The 16,134-nt window shown below is 39.6% G+C and overlaps 1 protein-coding gene across 4 annotated transcripts in view; it reads right to left on the reverse strand.

Moving 5' to 3' along the window:
- The window catches only part of FIGN (fidgetin, microtubule severing factor), a 118,411-nt gene that overhangs the window by 86,331 nt on the left and 15,946 nt on the right, over positions 1–16,134 (reverse strand). Inside the window, exon 1 of one of the 4 annotated variants that reach the window (XM_084891936.1) lies at positions 8,026–8,071. The exons of the other annotated variants lie outside the window; for them this stretch is intronic. The gene's annotated coding sequence lies outside the window, so the exon portion shown is untranslated. Of the gene's footprint in view, positions 1–8,025; positions 8,072–16,134 lie in introns of those variants that run through there. 4 annotated transcript variants of the gene reach the window in all.

A 16,134-nucleotide genomic window follows, 5' to 3' on the forward strand; every position in this document is an offset into this window, starting at 1 on the left:
TAACTTATCTATCAGTAAGTTTGAACCCACAATTCATCTACTTCTCCATGTTGATGAATTCCACCCATTATTATTTCTAAATAAATGTTGTTAAAAAAAAACAACAACAAAAAACTTGATTTTGATTAATAGCAGTTACTGATTATGCTCATGAAAAGAAATGCCTAGAACCTTTGCCCCAGACATTCAACAAGGTAAAACTAAGGATGTAAAGGTAGTGGCTTAATAGTTTTATTTAAACTGTGACATTATTAATAGGCATGACCAATCCATTCAAATATTGTATATTAAATGTGACTGTTGTATTGATTGAGAAATTTAAGTACCATTTAGTAAAACAAACCTAAACATGATGATTCAGACAGGTGGGAAATGTTTGTATTTATTTCAGGTTTAGACTACGCTAATTTTTCTTTTTGCTAAGTGACCTATATTACATTATTTAAAATACAAAATTCACAATACTGCTCTCTGCATAACATGCCAAAACATTAAATTTAGAATGCATGCTTTTGATTGATGGAGTTGTGTTCTGAGCTACTTACAACCTAAAAATTATGGTCTTTCAAGAGGAGCAATGTTGAAATATCAGTCATTGTACATTACAGAGAAAATGCTTTTATAATGTTGAATTGACTGAGGTGGTATTCAGTTCACCTGTATACTATAGTGTGTGTTTACACCCCAAGTGAGAAAATCTGTATTGGCTGAAATTCTGACAGAATTTCATTTTTAAGAAAGTTTTTATTAAGTTGTTTCCGAGAACAATATCTCATTTAAAAAAATATGTATAGCAAATATGTCCAAAGGTATATACAAACTGATGAAACCTTCACGTTCCTGACAGTCAAGCAATGGTGGCATCGGTGGCATCTGGTAGGAGAAATCTCAACATTTCTGCCCTATCTTCATTGCCTAACAGTGATTGTACAATTGTACAATTACTATACAATTATTCTTAATTTCTGTTTAGGAGTAAAATTTCAATCATTTTTACTTCAGGATATTCAGAATATTACAAAGATAACCAGGCTTACCATGTTTATCTGTCAGAAGCCCTCCTTTCAACAATTTAAGCCTCATTTTATTTTAGTAGGGAAACTCGCCCTGATATCAGGTTATTTCAGAGATACAGAGACAAAACACGAACAAAGAAGATTAAAAACCCAGAAAAGTTAGAATTTGGAATGCGTTTTCAGTAGATTAAAATAATTTTTGTAGAAGGATCCAGTCACAACGAAGTGCATGTCCAGCAACATTTGGAAAATAACAGTGATCTTTTGTCATCATTGTAAAATCTATAAAAATGAGACTTCCCAGGATACTGGCCTTTCATTTTAATTTAATTTTCAGGCAACTTAACAGTGACCTATTTATGGCAACAGCTTTGTTAAGGAGATAAAAGAGCAAAACTATTTGTGAAAAGAGGTGAGCAGTGGACATTTTTCTTTTAATATGTATTTTAGAATAAAAAATATGTATTTATTTGTAGTTATGAAAAATGTGTACTTAACAGATGTATCTAGTCTTGATATAATCATAAATTTTAAGTTAGCTAAAATATACTGTTTTAGTTATTTGGTTAAAAGGAAATTGTATTTAAAATTATTTAACAATTATTTCAAGAAAAAAAAAGTCCAATTTTGATATTGAATTCTATGTATTTGCATTTTATAATAGCACACATTCCTCACCATTTAAAAAGAGCTTTCTATGAAGAGATGACCTAGTCATTGGAAATCCTTAAAAAGAAAATTAATATGATGTCATCAGAATAACTGAACCTTGACCATGTCCCACCGTTATCTTGATAGAATTGTTTGAAAATTAAAGGGGGAGAAAACATACTTGACAGACACCCACATGTTACCTCATGTTCAGTGTTCCTACTACCAATAAGAATGATGTATGTGACAGCTGACCCTAACCAGTGCCTTAATTAACTGGTATTAAATGATAATTTAGACTATCACAATTAAGTTTTAATTTTAAAAAATTTAGGTCAGACTTGGTCATTCAATAAGGAGTTGCCGTGGTTTGGTGTGTTTCTAGGCACAGAATATAGCAATTTGCTATTGACAAGCACTAACGGACGAGGTCATTTCACAAGTATAGTGTGGACAAAGGTGAGCCGGGCAACTGATGAAATCTGTGGCCAAGGCGAAATAGCAATCTCTGAGCCAAATGGTAATAAAGTTACTGAAACGAAGCAATGTAGTTTCTAAACCGAACTGTCATGAAGGAGGATATAAGCTTCAAACTGGCATGTCAGTAGTAATTAAAATATTAGTTCTCTCTTTTAAAAAGTTCCAAATGGCTTTAATAGTCTTATTGACGTTTTATTCAAACAGCTAAAGTGAGGGGGGAGGTGACTGGGAGGACTGCGGGGGATGGAGTGAGTGGGGTAGAGGTTTGGACAAAATCTGTCAAGGCACACACTGGGATCCAGGAATGCTTCCACAAACACAGTACTTACTATATTGCCTGCCCCAGAGTAAAAAGTTAAAGAGATTCAATAATAATAATAATAATAATAATAATAAAAGATACATATGATATGAATGCTTTAAAAGCAACGGCTGTATGTAGGCCATACTTATTGTTCACAAGGATAGGGGAAGCTTCTGTGAGGTAAGATGACAAATGTAAAGTTCTGGAAATAGATGTTCTCTTGAAGAGTCTCAGGTATTTTCTGTGCAAGGCGGCTCTCTGATTGAGCCCCTCGTTGAAATGACTCATTTTTTCCAGTCAAATACTTGATCAACCTATTCAGAAAGGATGTGACTAACACGTTAGATGAAACTATAAACAAAGCTTTAAGAAAATGCATGTGCCTTTGTGCCCAGCTTTCCCCCACTAGAGAGACAGAGCTCACTGCAAACAAGAGAATAAAAACGGTTATAGCCACTATGGGTAACGTTTTTGCCATCCTCACGTTGAACATAAAGCAGATTGCCTATGTGTATGTGTGAATGACTTAATGAGACATTATGGAACCACCGCTCTAGGGCTAGAAGTAATCAAAGATCATCGGACCCAGGATCCTACCTGCCCGGGAAGAAGAGTGAGAGGGCTTTAAGCAGGAGTGCCCATGTGTGAGGAAAAGGACTGTGAAAATGGAGATGGAGCTCTTCATATGGATGTTCGAGTGCAAGTCTCCGTACAAACTGAGTGCCATCCTGGGCACTCAGCTTCTCGTAAAGCCCAGTCCCCATCTGCACCACATAACCTGGCCCTTGGTGAACACAGACAAGGAAAACACCCACCTTGCACGCGCTGCCCAAATCCAAGCCCACAGGCTCCAGCAGCCAACACGCTCCCCTTTGCAGTGAGAGCCTTCCTATAGAGGAAGAGCCTTAAAACAGCCGCCACCCCATTCTGCATGGAACCTACTTTACCACCAGCTAATTGCGTGCGGCCACCTTTCTCTTAATTGAAGCTCCCCTCACACTGTTCAAGAAAGAAAGGACTTATCTAGACAGAAATATAAAGCGCAAAGGAATCACCAGGGACTTCGGACCAGGTCAGAAAGTCAAGGGGGCCTTAGATTCAGTGTGCAGGAGGAAGGCCAAAAGTTTGGAAATGTCTATGACTTTTTTCTGTTCCCCTCAAAGCATCGCCCTACTTTATCAACGACTGCATTCCCCGCCCAGCTGTTAGGAGGGTTTTGCAGACCTCGGATTCCGTTATTAAGAGAAGTCTCCTCTCTTGCCAGCCCCGCCCCATCTCAGTAAAGCAAAATAAACAGCGCATGCTTTTGGAAGGAAAGCTGGCTTTTCTTCTCATATCTATGAACAAAAAGTAGAATGGTGTTTTAAAAGGGGCAGACTCATCAATTGATTTTTTTTCTCTCACTCTTGGAGGCTCCGGTGGGGAAAAAAAAAAAAACTGAAGTACTATCCTAGCCAGATGTAAGTCGTTATTTATATTTCATGTCTTATTGCTTTACAAGTGTTAACATATGCTGTCATATATCAGCCCATGAGGAAAACAATACACATAGTAACTGAATTAGAAATGTTCAATTGAAACTAATAGACCATCGACTGTGACTGCTTCTGTACTATGTATTTGTAAACTACCCCCCGAAGTTGCGTGCCTGCTACACAAATTTTTAAAAATGACGCCAAAGTGGTCATGATCGATTAGCGTCCCAGTAGTAATCACTAAAGTTCTGGCAAATAAAATACGGTCCTGATGCAGAAAGCAATCGTGTCAATGGACAGTCACTGCTTCTCAGGGATAAGGTGAGTAGTCATCCATACACCTCTCCCAAACTGTACACTCTTAGCCTGGGGGTCTATGGCCCTTTCAAAGAGCTAGAAAGTGATATCTATCAAGGATACAAACCCCCTACCAGTGAAAATATGAAGTTGATGTAACTTCTGATCTGTCCCTGGATTATTTTGCTCTTTATTTTGGTAAGGCTAATAGGCCTTCCTCCACCAGGAAATGGGTCTGTAAGGAGCTGAAAATCGTAACCAGTTTGTGTACTGGCCAGCAAGAGCGTCCTCTCCAGTGACGGTTCTGGATGGGCCCAGTGCAGGTGGAAATGTGTTTGTGAAAAGCGAGGTGAGGGGAAGCACTGGCAGGCTCACACTGCCGCTGGGAAGCAGACATGAGTTTAGTTCTGGGCAGGATTTCAGGCTGCCTGGCTGTGGCATAGGTGTCAGCTAAATGGAAGGTTTTATTTAGCGCCAATTTCAACACAATCCAATGTTTAACTATGCCACGGAAGGGATTTTGGAGTTCTTCCTCAACACCTTAAAAGGAAGCAAACCAGAATTCAGCAGGCGATGAAGGTGCCATTTCATCTTTTACAGTCCCCACCCTCACCCCAGGTAATACCTTATTTATTCCTAAAATAAAGACCTGGGGCATTAGCTAGAGAGACCCAATGATAAGATTACACGGAGTCAGTGTTCATCTGCACACAATGGCTTGTCTGACTGCAAAGACCCACCCGTGTGAAATCTTCTCATTTCATACAAACTCTGTATTGCTTCACTGAAACGAAAATGCACACATTGTGCACATGCATGCGGGTGCGCTTACACACACACACATACACACACACACACACACCCCATGGGGAGGAAAGCGCATTCATTTCTAACCACAGAGCAGCAATAAAATCAAATATCCTTTTCACACCAAAGGCACCACCTGGATTAGAAGATGCTTGCCGCTTCTCAGAGTCAGCCCAGATACCATAACAGATGTACATGTTACCAGACTTGGAATTCTAATTGTGTTTAATACAGTTTCATGTTGCATCAAAGTACAAAATCAATACCATTTGTCCAGCACGCAGGAAAAATGGAATCTATAAATGGCTCTTATTGAGTAATTAAACACCTATTATTGTCATGGGCAGTGAAACAATGAATATGATAAGATAAATTTTTGCAGGGAAATACTGCAGTGATTAATACCTCCCTGCATATTAAATAAAAAATAAAATAAAAGACTGCCTTTTGTGCAGTGCTGCCGGCTGGAGCACGGGGACGCGGGAAGTAGTTGCCAGTGCCACAATAACAGGCTAACCTTGAACTGAACTCCTTTCCTCAAGAAATTAAATGTGGTAGCAGGACTTTAAATCCCCCCACTTAGAGCTCATTTGTGCGCCATGTAACCTGCAGCTCCTGAAAAGAACTCATTATCTTCAGAAGGAGAATCCCTTTATAATTTCTTTATGAATGTGTATATTGTTTCTACAAAAAAAAAAAAAGTATTTCAATGTCCAAAAAGGATAAGCATATTAACCATGTAAGCAAGGCAATGAGACTTGTACCAATCAGATACGATTCCCAGATCCAGGAATTCACCTGCAGAATGCAATCTGGTATGGAAAACTGCGCATTAGACTGAGAAGGAGGTTAGGGGGAAATGCCTATTTAGAAAAAAAGAGATTAATCTGTTAGGCTGATGCTGAAGCCCCTGCGTATTCAGATGCTGAAGTCCCTATATCTTTCTGGGTCTGTGTCTCTCTCTCTCTCTCTGGTATAAGCATGAAACCCCTCATCCATTTCATAGGCCCCAGCCCCTGTACACACACATACACACACACACACACACACACACACACACACTCCCCACCCACCACATGGTTCCTCTGTCGCTTTGCTTTGCTTTCTTTAACTTAAGAATGATGCACCAGGAACAACTACAAAGTACAAAAGATGAATCTATGGACGTGGCACTTGCAAAGGGTAACCCTATTTCACAAGTGAGAAGGGACAAAAAAAAAAGAAAGAAAAAAGGCCACTGAAGCAATAACTGCACACTGAATTACCATTAAATTGTAAGATTTACAATCCAACGTCCAGTAAGTGCATATCTAATGGAGTTTGTCCTCTAAAAGAATATAAAGTGAATCTTCACAGCTTAACACGTGTGTAGGGGATATAGGTTTTGTTTCATCTTTTTTGTAAAACTGAAAACAAAAAAGTTCAAAACACACAGAAAGGACACATTGAAACCCGAGGCAAACTTAGATGCTTACTTAATTTAAATGCACTTTATATCAAGTATTCTCATTTTGTATCAACCCTTAATTTCATTTCTCCAAATACAAAGACCTATAATCAATAAGTATAGAGGACAGAAGTCATGCTATACCCTTCACACAGCATTAATACATGAACAATTAAACTTTTTGAATCATTAACCAAATTAAATTCATAAAAACCTGTCTCCAAATGATTGGTTATAAATTGTGAGATGCTTTTTCTGAAAGCAAAAATAAGAGTTTATTAGCAGTATTGTGTCAATTAATAAATGCAAATGAATTCTTTGATTGACAAAGTGGAGAGAATTTAAATATGATAGAAAAATATCAATAACATTATGACTATGTTCATTTTTATTAACACAACCCCCAGAAAGAAATGGACTATTTTAGGGAAAAATTACTTAAAATACTCTAATTTTCAATAATCATTAAAAGCAAGCTATTTCTCTGCGATGCTTTCTAAAGTAAACAGATTCATGAAATAATGTCCATTTTCCACCTCACGACCAATAGCTAATAAAACACCTAGTCAAACATTCCCGCACATAGATAAAATTTCAGCTAATAGCCTGTTTCTGGAAGAGGAAACTTGAAATAAGGTAGCTTAAGCAATATTATTAAAATACTTATTTTATTTAGATCACTAGGTGCAAAGTAGTATTTCAGCAGTCACTGTCCTTGAATGAAGTAAAATGTAAAACTATCACGCCAATTTTGCAAACCTATGCTTTGCTCTTCTCACCTCTCCCACACGATCTGAATTTTATTTTAAAGGATTAACAAGTAACAACACATTTGATCGGCAATGATATCCTTGTTCTTTTAAACCCTGGTGAGTCCAGTTCGCTAAAGGTGAAGTGCTGGAATTATCAGTACAAGTGGCTATGTCATCACAGCCTTCAGAAAGGTGCTCTATAGAAATACCTAAATAAACAGCAGCATGAAAGGATTTTATAGATGAGATAGATACACACAGACCTCTACACCACCACACACACACACACACACACACACACACACACACACACAGCCTGCCTCTGGTTCTTAAAAATATAAAACAGACCCACTACTGTATAGAAACTAAGAGGCATTGGTAATGTCCTTTCACGTTAATTTCAACGTCAATGCTACTTTAAATGATGAACCATTTTCTGCCCTTCACCCCCCCTCCCCCCGCTCCTGCACCTTGCCAAGATATTTGAAAGATTATATTTAAAACGCAGTTGGTGAAAGCCCCTCTCTATGCTGCAGTGAGCCAGAGAATTTCCAGCATCTGATGGAGACCAGTGGACCACCTGATACTTTTCCAGCGGGGTGATAAAATTAAAGGATGGCTTTGATTTGCTTGAAGGATTACTTCCTTTACTTAATTGTTTAAAGTGCACAGTATTAACACAAAGGGGGGGGGGGGGAGAGAAGAGAAGAAAATTAAGAAGATGACTGTAGAGCCTGAGCTAATTGCAAGCTGATTAGATTGTGCCATGCAAGAGCTCTCTCCCTCCGTTACATACCATCACAGGCTCTGGTCTTTTCCACCCTGCTGCTGCAGCAAACAAGCTGATTTGCTAACAAAGTGGTCAGCCTGGGCACTCGCACAGCGGCTCACCGGGTCCACAGACGGCTGCTCTCCATGCAGAGAATCTCAAGCTCCATTTTCCAATCTGATTACACGGCTCCTTGTTCCAGCAGCCTTAAACCTTCATGGCAGTTTACCAACATTTTCATCACTTTTTTCTTTTACAAAGCAAAAGAACTGATAAGCTCTCAGGTACCCGGGATTTCATAGTCAATGGCTGGCCGGCAGCCAGCACTCCCTCAGCACACAACTGTTTCGGGCCACACTGCATAAAGCAGACAGGATTTACCAGACAGCCCAGGACTATTAGAATTTTGCCGTGTGGACAAGGAAGCAGCATGTTTCTGTCCTTACAGATGTCGGCTGTTGTGTCTAATCACATCTAGCAAGTACAGAGACCTAATAAGCACTCTGCCTGCCCCCCCCAACCCCCCCCCCCCCCCCCGTAAAAAAAAAGAGGCAAGGCATAGCAAACCAATGAGCAAATGCCCAGAAATCCACTGTTGCCCTCACTAATGTACCCAAGCAACTCTGCCTGGTAAATGCAAAGCACTAATAACTGTCTTTTAAAGTCCTGGTCTGATGACCTCCACCAATTACCTCAATTAGCATGAAAATGATGCTAGTGACTTTTCATCAAAATCTTAAATTTTGTGGATAGCACAAAATAACTGATTAGTATCTTAAAACGATGACGATTCCCTGGAACTTAAAAAAAAGGAAAAAAAAAAAAAGAAGACAAACCCAAAGATGCAGAACTGAAGCACCAAATTTATCATCTAAAGCAACCTCTTGAGAATTAATCTTACTCCCTTTAGTTCCCAGAAATCACATAATGCGGTTAGCAGGAGGGCCAACGCAGTACATTCACAATTCAAAAGTTTAAAGCAACCACTGCTGTAGCATTTCAAGTACAACACCTGTGTAACCCTTTCTCCTATGGAATATTTTTAAAATTTGCTTTTCCCTACAGCCTCTGGGCCTAAAATGCAAACTAAACCTGGGCCTAACATAGGGACTTGACAGTGAGATAATGTAAATGTTCACTCACTGGATGCTCCATTCAAACCAACCGCCACCCCCACCCCCCAAAACAAAACAAAAATAATAATAACAGAGCCTCCTTCAGCCATGGCCAATAACTTACTAACAAAGATGACAAAAAGAAGGAAAATAATGGCTTTTAATGGCTGTGGCTACTCCTGGCTCATTTCTGCATAATATGTAACTATCATAAAAGGTGGGGAGGGTAAGGAAGAAGGAGAAATGTCTACAGTTATGGGGGAAACGTACCATTCAACATGCACAGTCCCTCAGTATGCCAGCTCACCAGCGTGCTGACCCTCCACATCTCGGAGTCATTAGCTGGAGTCCCAGCCCTGCCTCCGGGAGGGGGGATTCGAACTCACACACCCAAGAGGGGAGACTGGGGGTTTTGAGTGTGCCAGACAGAAGGGTCATTCCCCCTAGCTGATGAGGAGAATGCTCGTCCCCTGGGCAGGGGAAAATTGGATGAGTGACTGTCGTCAGGTTCAGGCAATGGATGTGCTGCTGACTCAGGAATGGACGCTGACAGCCACCCCACTTCAGTCGGGCCGTGGGGAGTGGGAGTGGGAGCGGCTCTGGGCAGTAGCACTGACAGGTACACGCAAAAGTTAGGGGAGGGTGGCAGAGAGAGGAAGGAGGGAATGAGTGGACAAATGCAACAGTCACTCCTTCTCCAGACATATGCATACAAGGAATAAGCATTTTTCTTATTGCAAGTTGATACTGCCCAAGAAGGAAGGAAAAAAAAAGATATGTTTGGGGATATACATATTTAGAACACCCACAAGATTTCTGAATGGGCTTTAAAAAAAGAGGACGTGCGTTTTAAAAACTGGTAGAGGAAGCATGGTAAATATCCGCATTCACAATTCTGCAAAAGCCCACAAACTCAGAAAGTATGCATAGACACCCATGTATGTATTTGCATGTGGGTGGTATTCTGCATAAATGACTGTCAACTTAAAATGCCATTCTCTAATTTATATGCAAATTCCACCTCTGGTAAAATAAAAACATATTTTAAGCAGCGTATAGTGCCAACACATTATTCCCATGAATGATTCCTAGTAAACTATTTATGCCAACTGTGGGTTGGTATGGGTTTTTTTTTTTTTTAATGATTTATTGGATGGCGAACGAAACCACTTAAACTATAGTTGTCTGTATGAATCAGTAATTTTCATGTTTCTAATTAAAATGTAAACAGCGTAATGAAGACATCAAGTTTTTAGGCAAATGTCTCTTCCAGTGCCACTTGGGGTATGGTAATTACTGGAGCAGATCTATGGATGCTCCAGAATCCTCTAGAAGTCCAGATTAAAAGCATTACTGCTAAACCTGGCTGTTCACCCGAGGGAATAGTGTACTCTAACCCATTCCCAGTTTGCTTACAGATGCACATTGGCACTACCTTTAAAACCCGGTCATTAAAAAAAAAAAAAAAAACAAAGTGGAAGATAACAAATGAAGTAATTTATATTTAAAATGTGGATTATAAAACATTTACCGGGCAATCAAAATGCTGGAACTAGATCTATTTGGATTTGATTCCTTGCCATTAGCTTCTTAGGAAACACACACACACACACACACACACACACACACACAGAGAGAGAGAGAGAGAGAGAGAGAGAGAGAGAGAGGGGAAAGAAATGAAAACAATAACCAGAGAGAGAGAGAGAGAGAGAGAGAGAGAGAGAGAGAGAGAGAGAGAGAGGAAAGAAATGAAAACAATAACCAAACAGTAGACTGTCTACACTAGATGTCCCAGAGCCCAGAGCCCAGATCCAGGTGGAGGGGTACTGGTTCCAGATTCAAAGACAGCGTTCGTGGTCAGGATATTTTGTTTAAATGAACAGTTTAAATGAAAGAAGTTCACAACATACACAGTAGCAACATTTAAAATACCACTGGAACAAAAATATGCCATTTCCCCCTCTCCTATTTAAGAATGTAAAAGTGCCTTTGATAGGACTGTACTCTGTTTTCCTTCTTATTTCAGCATCTATTTCTCTGTGAAATTCGTCAAAATTTATCCTAAAGCAAATGACCTCTTGCACGTGCTGAAGAAAGACATCGCCTCTTCTGCCTGCAACTGTTAATTGAACTTCTCTCTGAAGCCTGTTTTTCCAAGTTAACCAGCAAGCTGGCTTTACATATTTACCACCCAGCACTTGAACAGTTTTTGTTGTTGTTGTTGTTGTTGTTTTTAAAATTCTTCAACACCCCTCCCTCCACACACCCCTTAGAACTCCGGTAGCCACTCTGCACTGGCGGTTGAGTAGTTACAGCTGAAATCTGCAGGGATATGAAAAGTCTAAAAACGCTTGATAAAAGGAGGCTTCTCCTTCCCCCTCCCCACCCCCAGCGCTGGACTCAAAGTCCACAGACATTCTGATAGGGCCCATTTTCATATTATTTTTACATAAATGCTAGACAAGCATGTTGCCAAGGGGGGCTGTGGAATCAAAAATGGATAAGAAATGTGAATGTGTGTGGAGTGACGTGAGGCAGAGCGAGCGAGCAATTTTTGCACTGTTATGTTTTATTACTAAAGTAATGCAGACAAATAAATGTATATCCACCATCCTGGGGTCAGAGGGAATGTTTAATCTAAAAGCGTTTTCTAGCACTTCTCCATCTGAAAACATATAAGCTTTCCTCTCTCTCCCCTCCCCCCCCCCCTTCCTTGGGCTTAGAGACACAGTATTTTGGGGTGGGGGAGGGGCGGGACATGGAGAAAGAGAGGATTTGAAAGAGGCATATTTTGGTGATGTTTAATTTTTTTAACACCTCTGGGGGTTTTCCAAGGGAAAGAAAGCTGATTAAACAAGGCCAAGTGTTTTGTCGGCGTGGGGGTGATATCATAGTTGTGTTCAGCATCAGAAGTGTTGCCAGTACAGGCATCATTCCTATTCGCTTTGTGGCCAGAAAGGTAAACACGGGGTTGCATTGTGGATTAAAACAATAAGAAATCCCTCTCCTCCCCGGCTTTCAAGGCCGTGTTAATCGGGTGTAATTTTTAATGAACACTAGCTGCTTGGTACCCATTCAAGACGCTTCGTGAGAAGGTTATTCGTTTTTTAAAAAAATCAACGTTTCAACCATATCGAGCTGTAACCTTTCTTGAAATGTAAATGAATGGTTTAAAGTGAGAAGATTAATAAAGAAGGGATGTTCCAATTCCAAGCATGGCATGCTATGTATTTTTAAATTTGTCTATGCCAGATGCTGTCAGTCAGAACAAAAAACTGTCCAAGCAGACAATCTGTGCGTCTGAATGTTGATCATGTTGGAAAGTACAGGGGGGAGGAGGGAGGGGGGAGTGTGTCAAGGATTCATGGTCCTTCATCTTTGCAGTAGAGCAAACACGTCTCTCAGTATAGCGACAGACAGCTGCTTCCACTTTCTAATGTGCCCTAACTTAGATCACTGAAAGAATTGTCAGCACTCAGAGAAACACACAAAGATAACACAGCCAGCTGCCATGGAGGGGGAAACAGCCCAGCTCAGAAGAAATGGGATTTGTTCCATTTGCATGATGCTGCCTCCCCTGGGCCCCTTTCTTTCAAATCTAAAGCACAAAAGACAACACTTAACATATTTGCTTAGAGATGACAACCTCATGTTGATTTCATTTGGATGTAACAGTGTCAGGATTACAGATATAAGAATATATTATATCTGTAACAGAGACTGACAAATGTACCCATCAGTCGAACTGTCTGATTCATCTGCTTATACAGCCATTTTGCCATCCCAAGGGTGCCATCTAAGTAGTAACTTTAGAAGACTGAAGGTCTAATTTTATTACACCACATTTCAACCTACTAAACAATATTATTTCTAAAATAGATCATTTTTATTGGAAGTCTCCCTGATGAAAAATCCAGTAGACACCAGAGAATTTATGAACTGTATGGGTCCTTTGAACTCAATAGAGGGCCCATTTTAAGCAACTTTTCTTGCTGGATGGCAAAATCCCAGTATCAAATAAGTGAAAGTTAAAGGGAATATGTTTGTTCTGAGTGCCTAAGAATACGGGTATAGTAAACAGATTAGAGAGAGAGAGAGAGAGAGAGAGAGAGATAATATGGACAACTATAAAATCAGGCCTTACCTGGCCCGTTTGAATAAATTCTTTGTAACCACTTACTTCTGTCTATTCCATTATGTCTTCCGTCAATACAGCATCCATACTTCAATAGCAGCCATATGAATAATCATTGCCTGTCAATATCTTGTAGACATATACTCAATCTGATTTCCAGTCAAGGTATTCTCCAGGCAGAGGATAAGACAAGAGAATGACTTACAGCTGCGCTGGCTAGCCAGCAGTCATTATAATGTGTACAACTTAGGAAATCACGATTCTTCTGGTCTGGAGCCTGCATACTTTTACAAATCTTCCTTCTGTGTGACTTTCTGGATTTAGACTTTGTTTTGTAAGCAAATAAATAGGTATAAGATGATGGGACTGAATTGATTTCTTTGCATCCACATGACTCTGATTTACTTGCTTGGAATGATGGGGGCAAGAACAGAGACACAAGGAGCAGGTAGAGAGGAAACAGCCACGGGCAGTAGACTCACAAACACATATACTTACACACACATCAAAGCCAGCCACACAGCCCAAAGCACCGACTTCCCACAACGAAATGCTGGCTCCCTGTGCTCCTGCTTTGTCTAAAGGCAGCTCTACTCCATGTTGCTATTTACTGGCAACAGTATAATTCACTGATTCGGTCTTGTTTTATAAAATAGACTTAACTGCTATATGTGAAATTTCTGCACGGCAGATGGTTAACCATCGTTATTTTCCATTTGTTTAGTTTCTAGTAAGAACAAGGAAAACTGTGGAGCCGTGATGCAAAGAAAACTAGCAGCCTGCGTGATAACCCAACCAGTGCCAGAAGATACATTTAAACACACACACACACACACACACACACACACACACACACACCACACTTTTATCACATAGTATATCAAGGCTAAATAAAATGCTGAGGGGTCAGGGAGGCTACCCCCCCCCCTTCTCATCCATAAAGAAAAACTGCCATTTGAATAATTTATTTTATTCCTTAGTCTAAGGTCCTCTAAGGCTTAGCCAATAGATATATATTTTTTAAGTGATCAAAGTTTCTAGAAGCAACTTATTATAACCATTAATGTTTGTCATCACCCAAGCGGAAATCACTTTCCTTACCTCTAAGTGGCCCAGTTGTCCAACAGAAAATGGGAAATGGGAGGCATTTGTGGACAAGTACACATGCACAGAAAATTAAGCTGTAAATATCTGGACCAGGTTATTACTAGAATCTGGAAACATCTGGGGCTACAGAACAAGCCAAGCCCCCATTTCCACCATGTCCAGGTAATTGCTTAAATGATTTATACCTCACTGTTTCTATTAAAAATGTCTTTAAAGAGAAACATTTGTAGGCTTGGTTCAGCAATAAAAACCGGTATCTGATTTCAGTGGTACAAAATGCTGTGAGAGATGCTCCATTCCTTCAAGGACACATGCATGACTAAACTGAACCTTGGACAAAGAGGGCGCGCTGAACGAAGGCCTGGCCAGCCACTCACAGGAAACATCCTCATCAGAAAAGCACGTTTGAATGGCTTATTTGTGGTTACTTTTTACTCTAATCTAAAGGACCCAAACATCCTCTTTGTACACACATAACCAACCAATATATTCAAGCCATGTCAGAGAGAACTATACCTTTTAAATTTTAAATTTCAGTTTTAACTAACTTCTTGTAAGTGATGCTTACTGATCTTGAACTGAGGGAACACCGTGCCAGACCTATCAGGAAGAAACAGATAAGTGCCAACTCCTGGGCTGCCCCTGGGGACAGGTAGTTAAGAATCTGGAGCAAGATTTAAATTGGCTCACTTAGATGGTGTCTGTTTAGAGCTACCAGCCGGCCCATTCAGAATGCAGTCACCTGTCTCAGGGGTTGCTTTACGGAACACACACACACAAACATGTACACACACAAACATGTACACACACAAATACATGCCACATGGCTGTATTCACTTGAAATGATTTTAAGTTTCGTTTCAGATTTTAAGCCAAGAGGACAAATATAACTTCATATTTTTTAGAACTGCCATGTCTAGACATAACAAAAATTTCAGTTACTAAAAGCTATCACCTATGAGGGCAAAGGGGGGTGGGGAGAAAGAAGGGACAAGAAAACAAAGGACTGAGCACTGACTTTAAATATGTCTCCTATTTTGTGGCCACCAACTAATATTGCTATTCCTTCTACGGAATCACCCAATTTCCCTTGATGAGAGGACTAAAAGAAAAATGGCTGACATCTGAGGTGTAAAGAATCAGCATGCTCACTTTTATTTTAGCTTAAAACTCCAAACTTCTGATCATAAACAGGGGAAGCTTTTAATCCCATGTCCCTTAAAATTTTTCCTTGCTTTGGTTTGGTTGTTGGTAAATTATCAACAACCAATTTGTAGACATTACTCTCAATCTCATGGGTTTTAACTTATATTTAAGCAATTTTAACTTGCTTGAAGTTTATGGATTGGTTTGCAGGAAATCAGAAGAGTACATTTAACAAAGGAACTAAATAGATTGTTGTAGTCAAACTGCAAAAATGCTTTTGCTACTTTTTAACATACAGTTTCGCCATTTTTATTATTGTACCTACGATGTATTATCCTCTTTACTACAGTAGCCGTTTGATGAAGATGTGTTTGCATGCAATTAACTAAGCAACATTTGTCTACTGGAGCTTACTTAAAGGCATATTTTTATAACAATCCAGGTTCAACAATCAGCCCTGCAGATATTTTCTTCCATGTAGAGTTTATGAGATCAATCTAGATTTCAATATGAAGTGGTAAGATAGCATCTAGAACTTTTCAAATCTGAAAAGCCCAAATTGGAAGAAAACTACTGAGCAAAGGTTATAGGTTTCCTTATTAAAATTGTGTTTTTACAAGAAAGACAATAGAG

Source organism: Pipistrellus hanaki (assembly GCF_964339955.1).
Source record: "Pipistrellus hanaki genome assembly, chromosome: 8".
Lineage (NCBI taxonomy): Eukaryota > Metazoa > Chordata > Mammalia > Chiroptera > Vespertilionidae > Pipistrellus > Pipistrellus hanaki.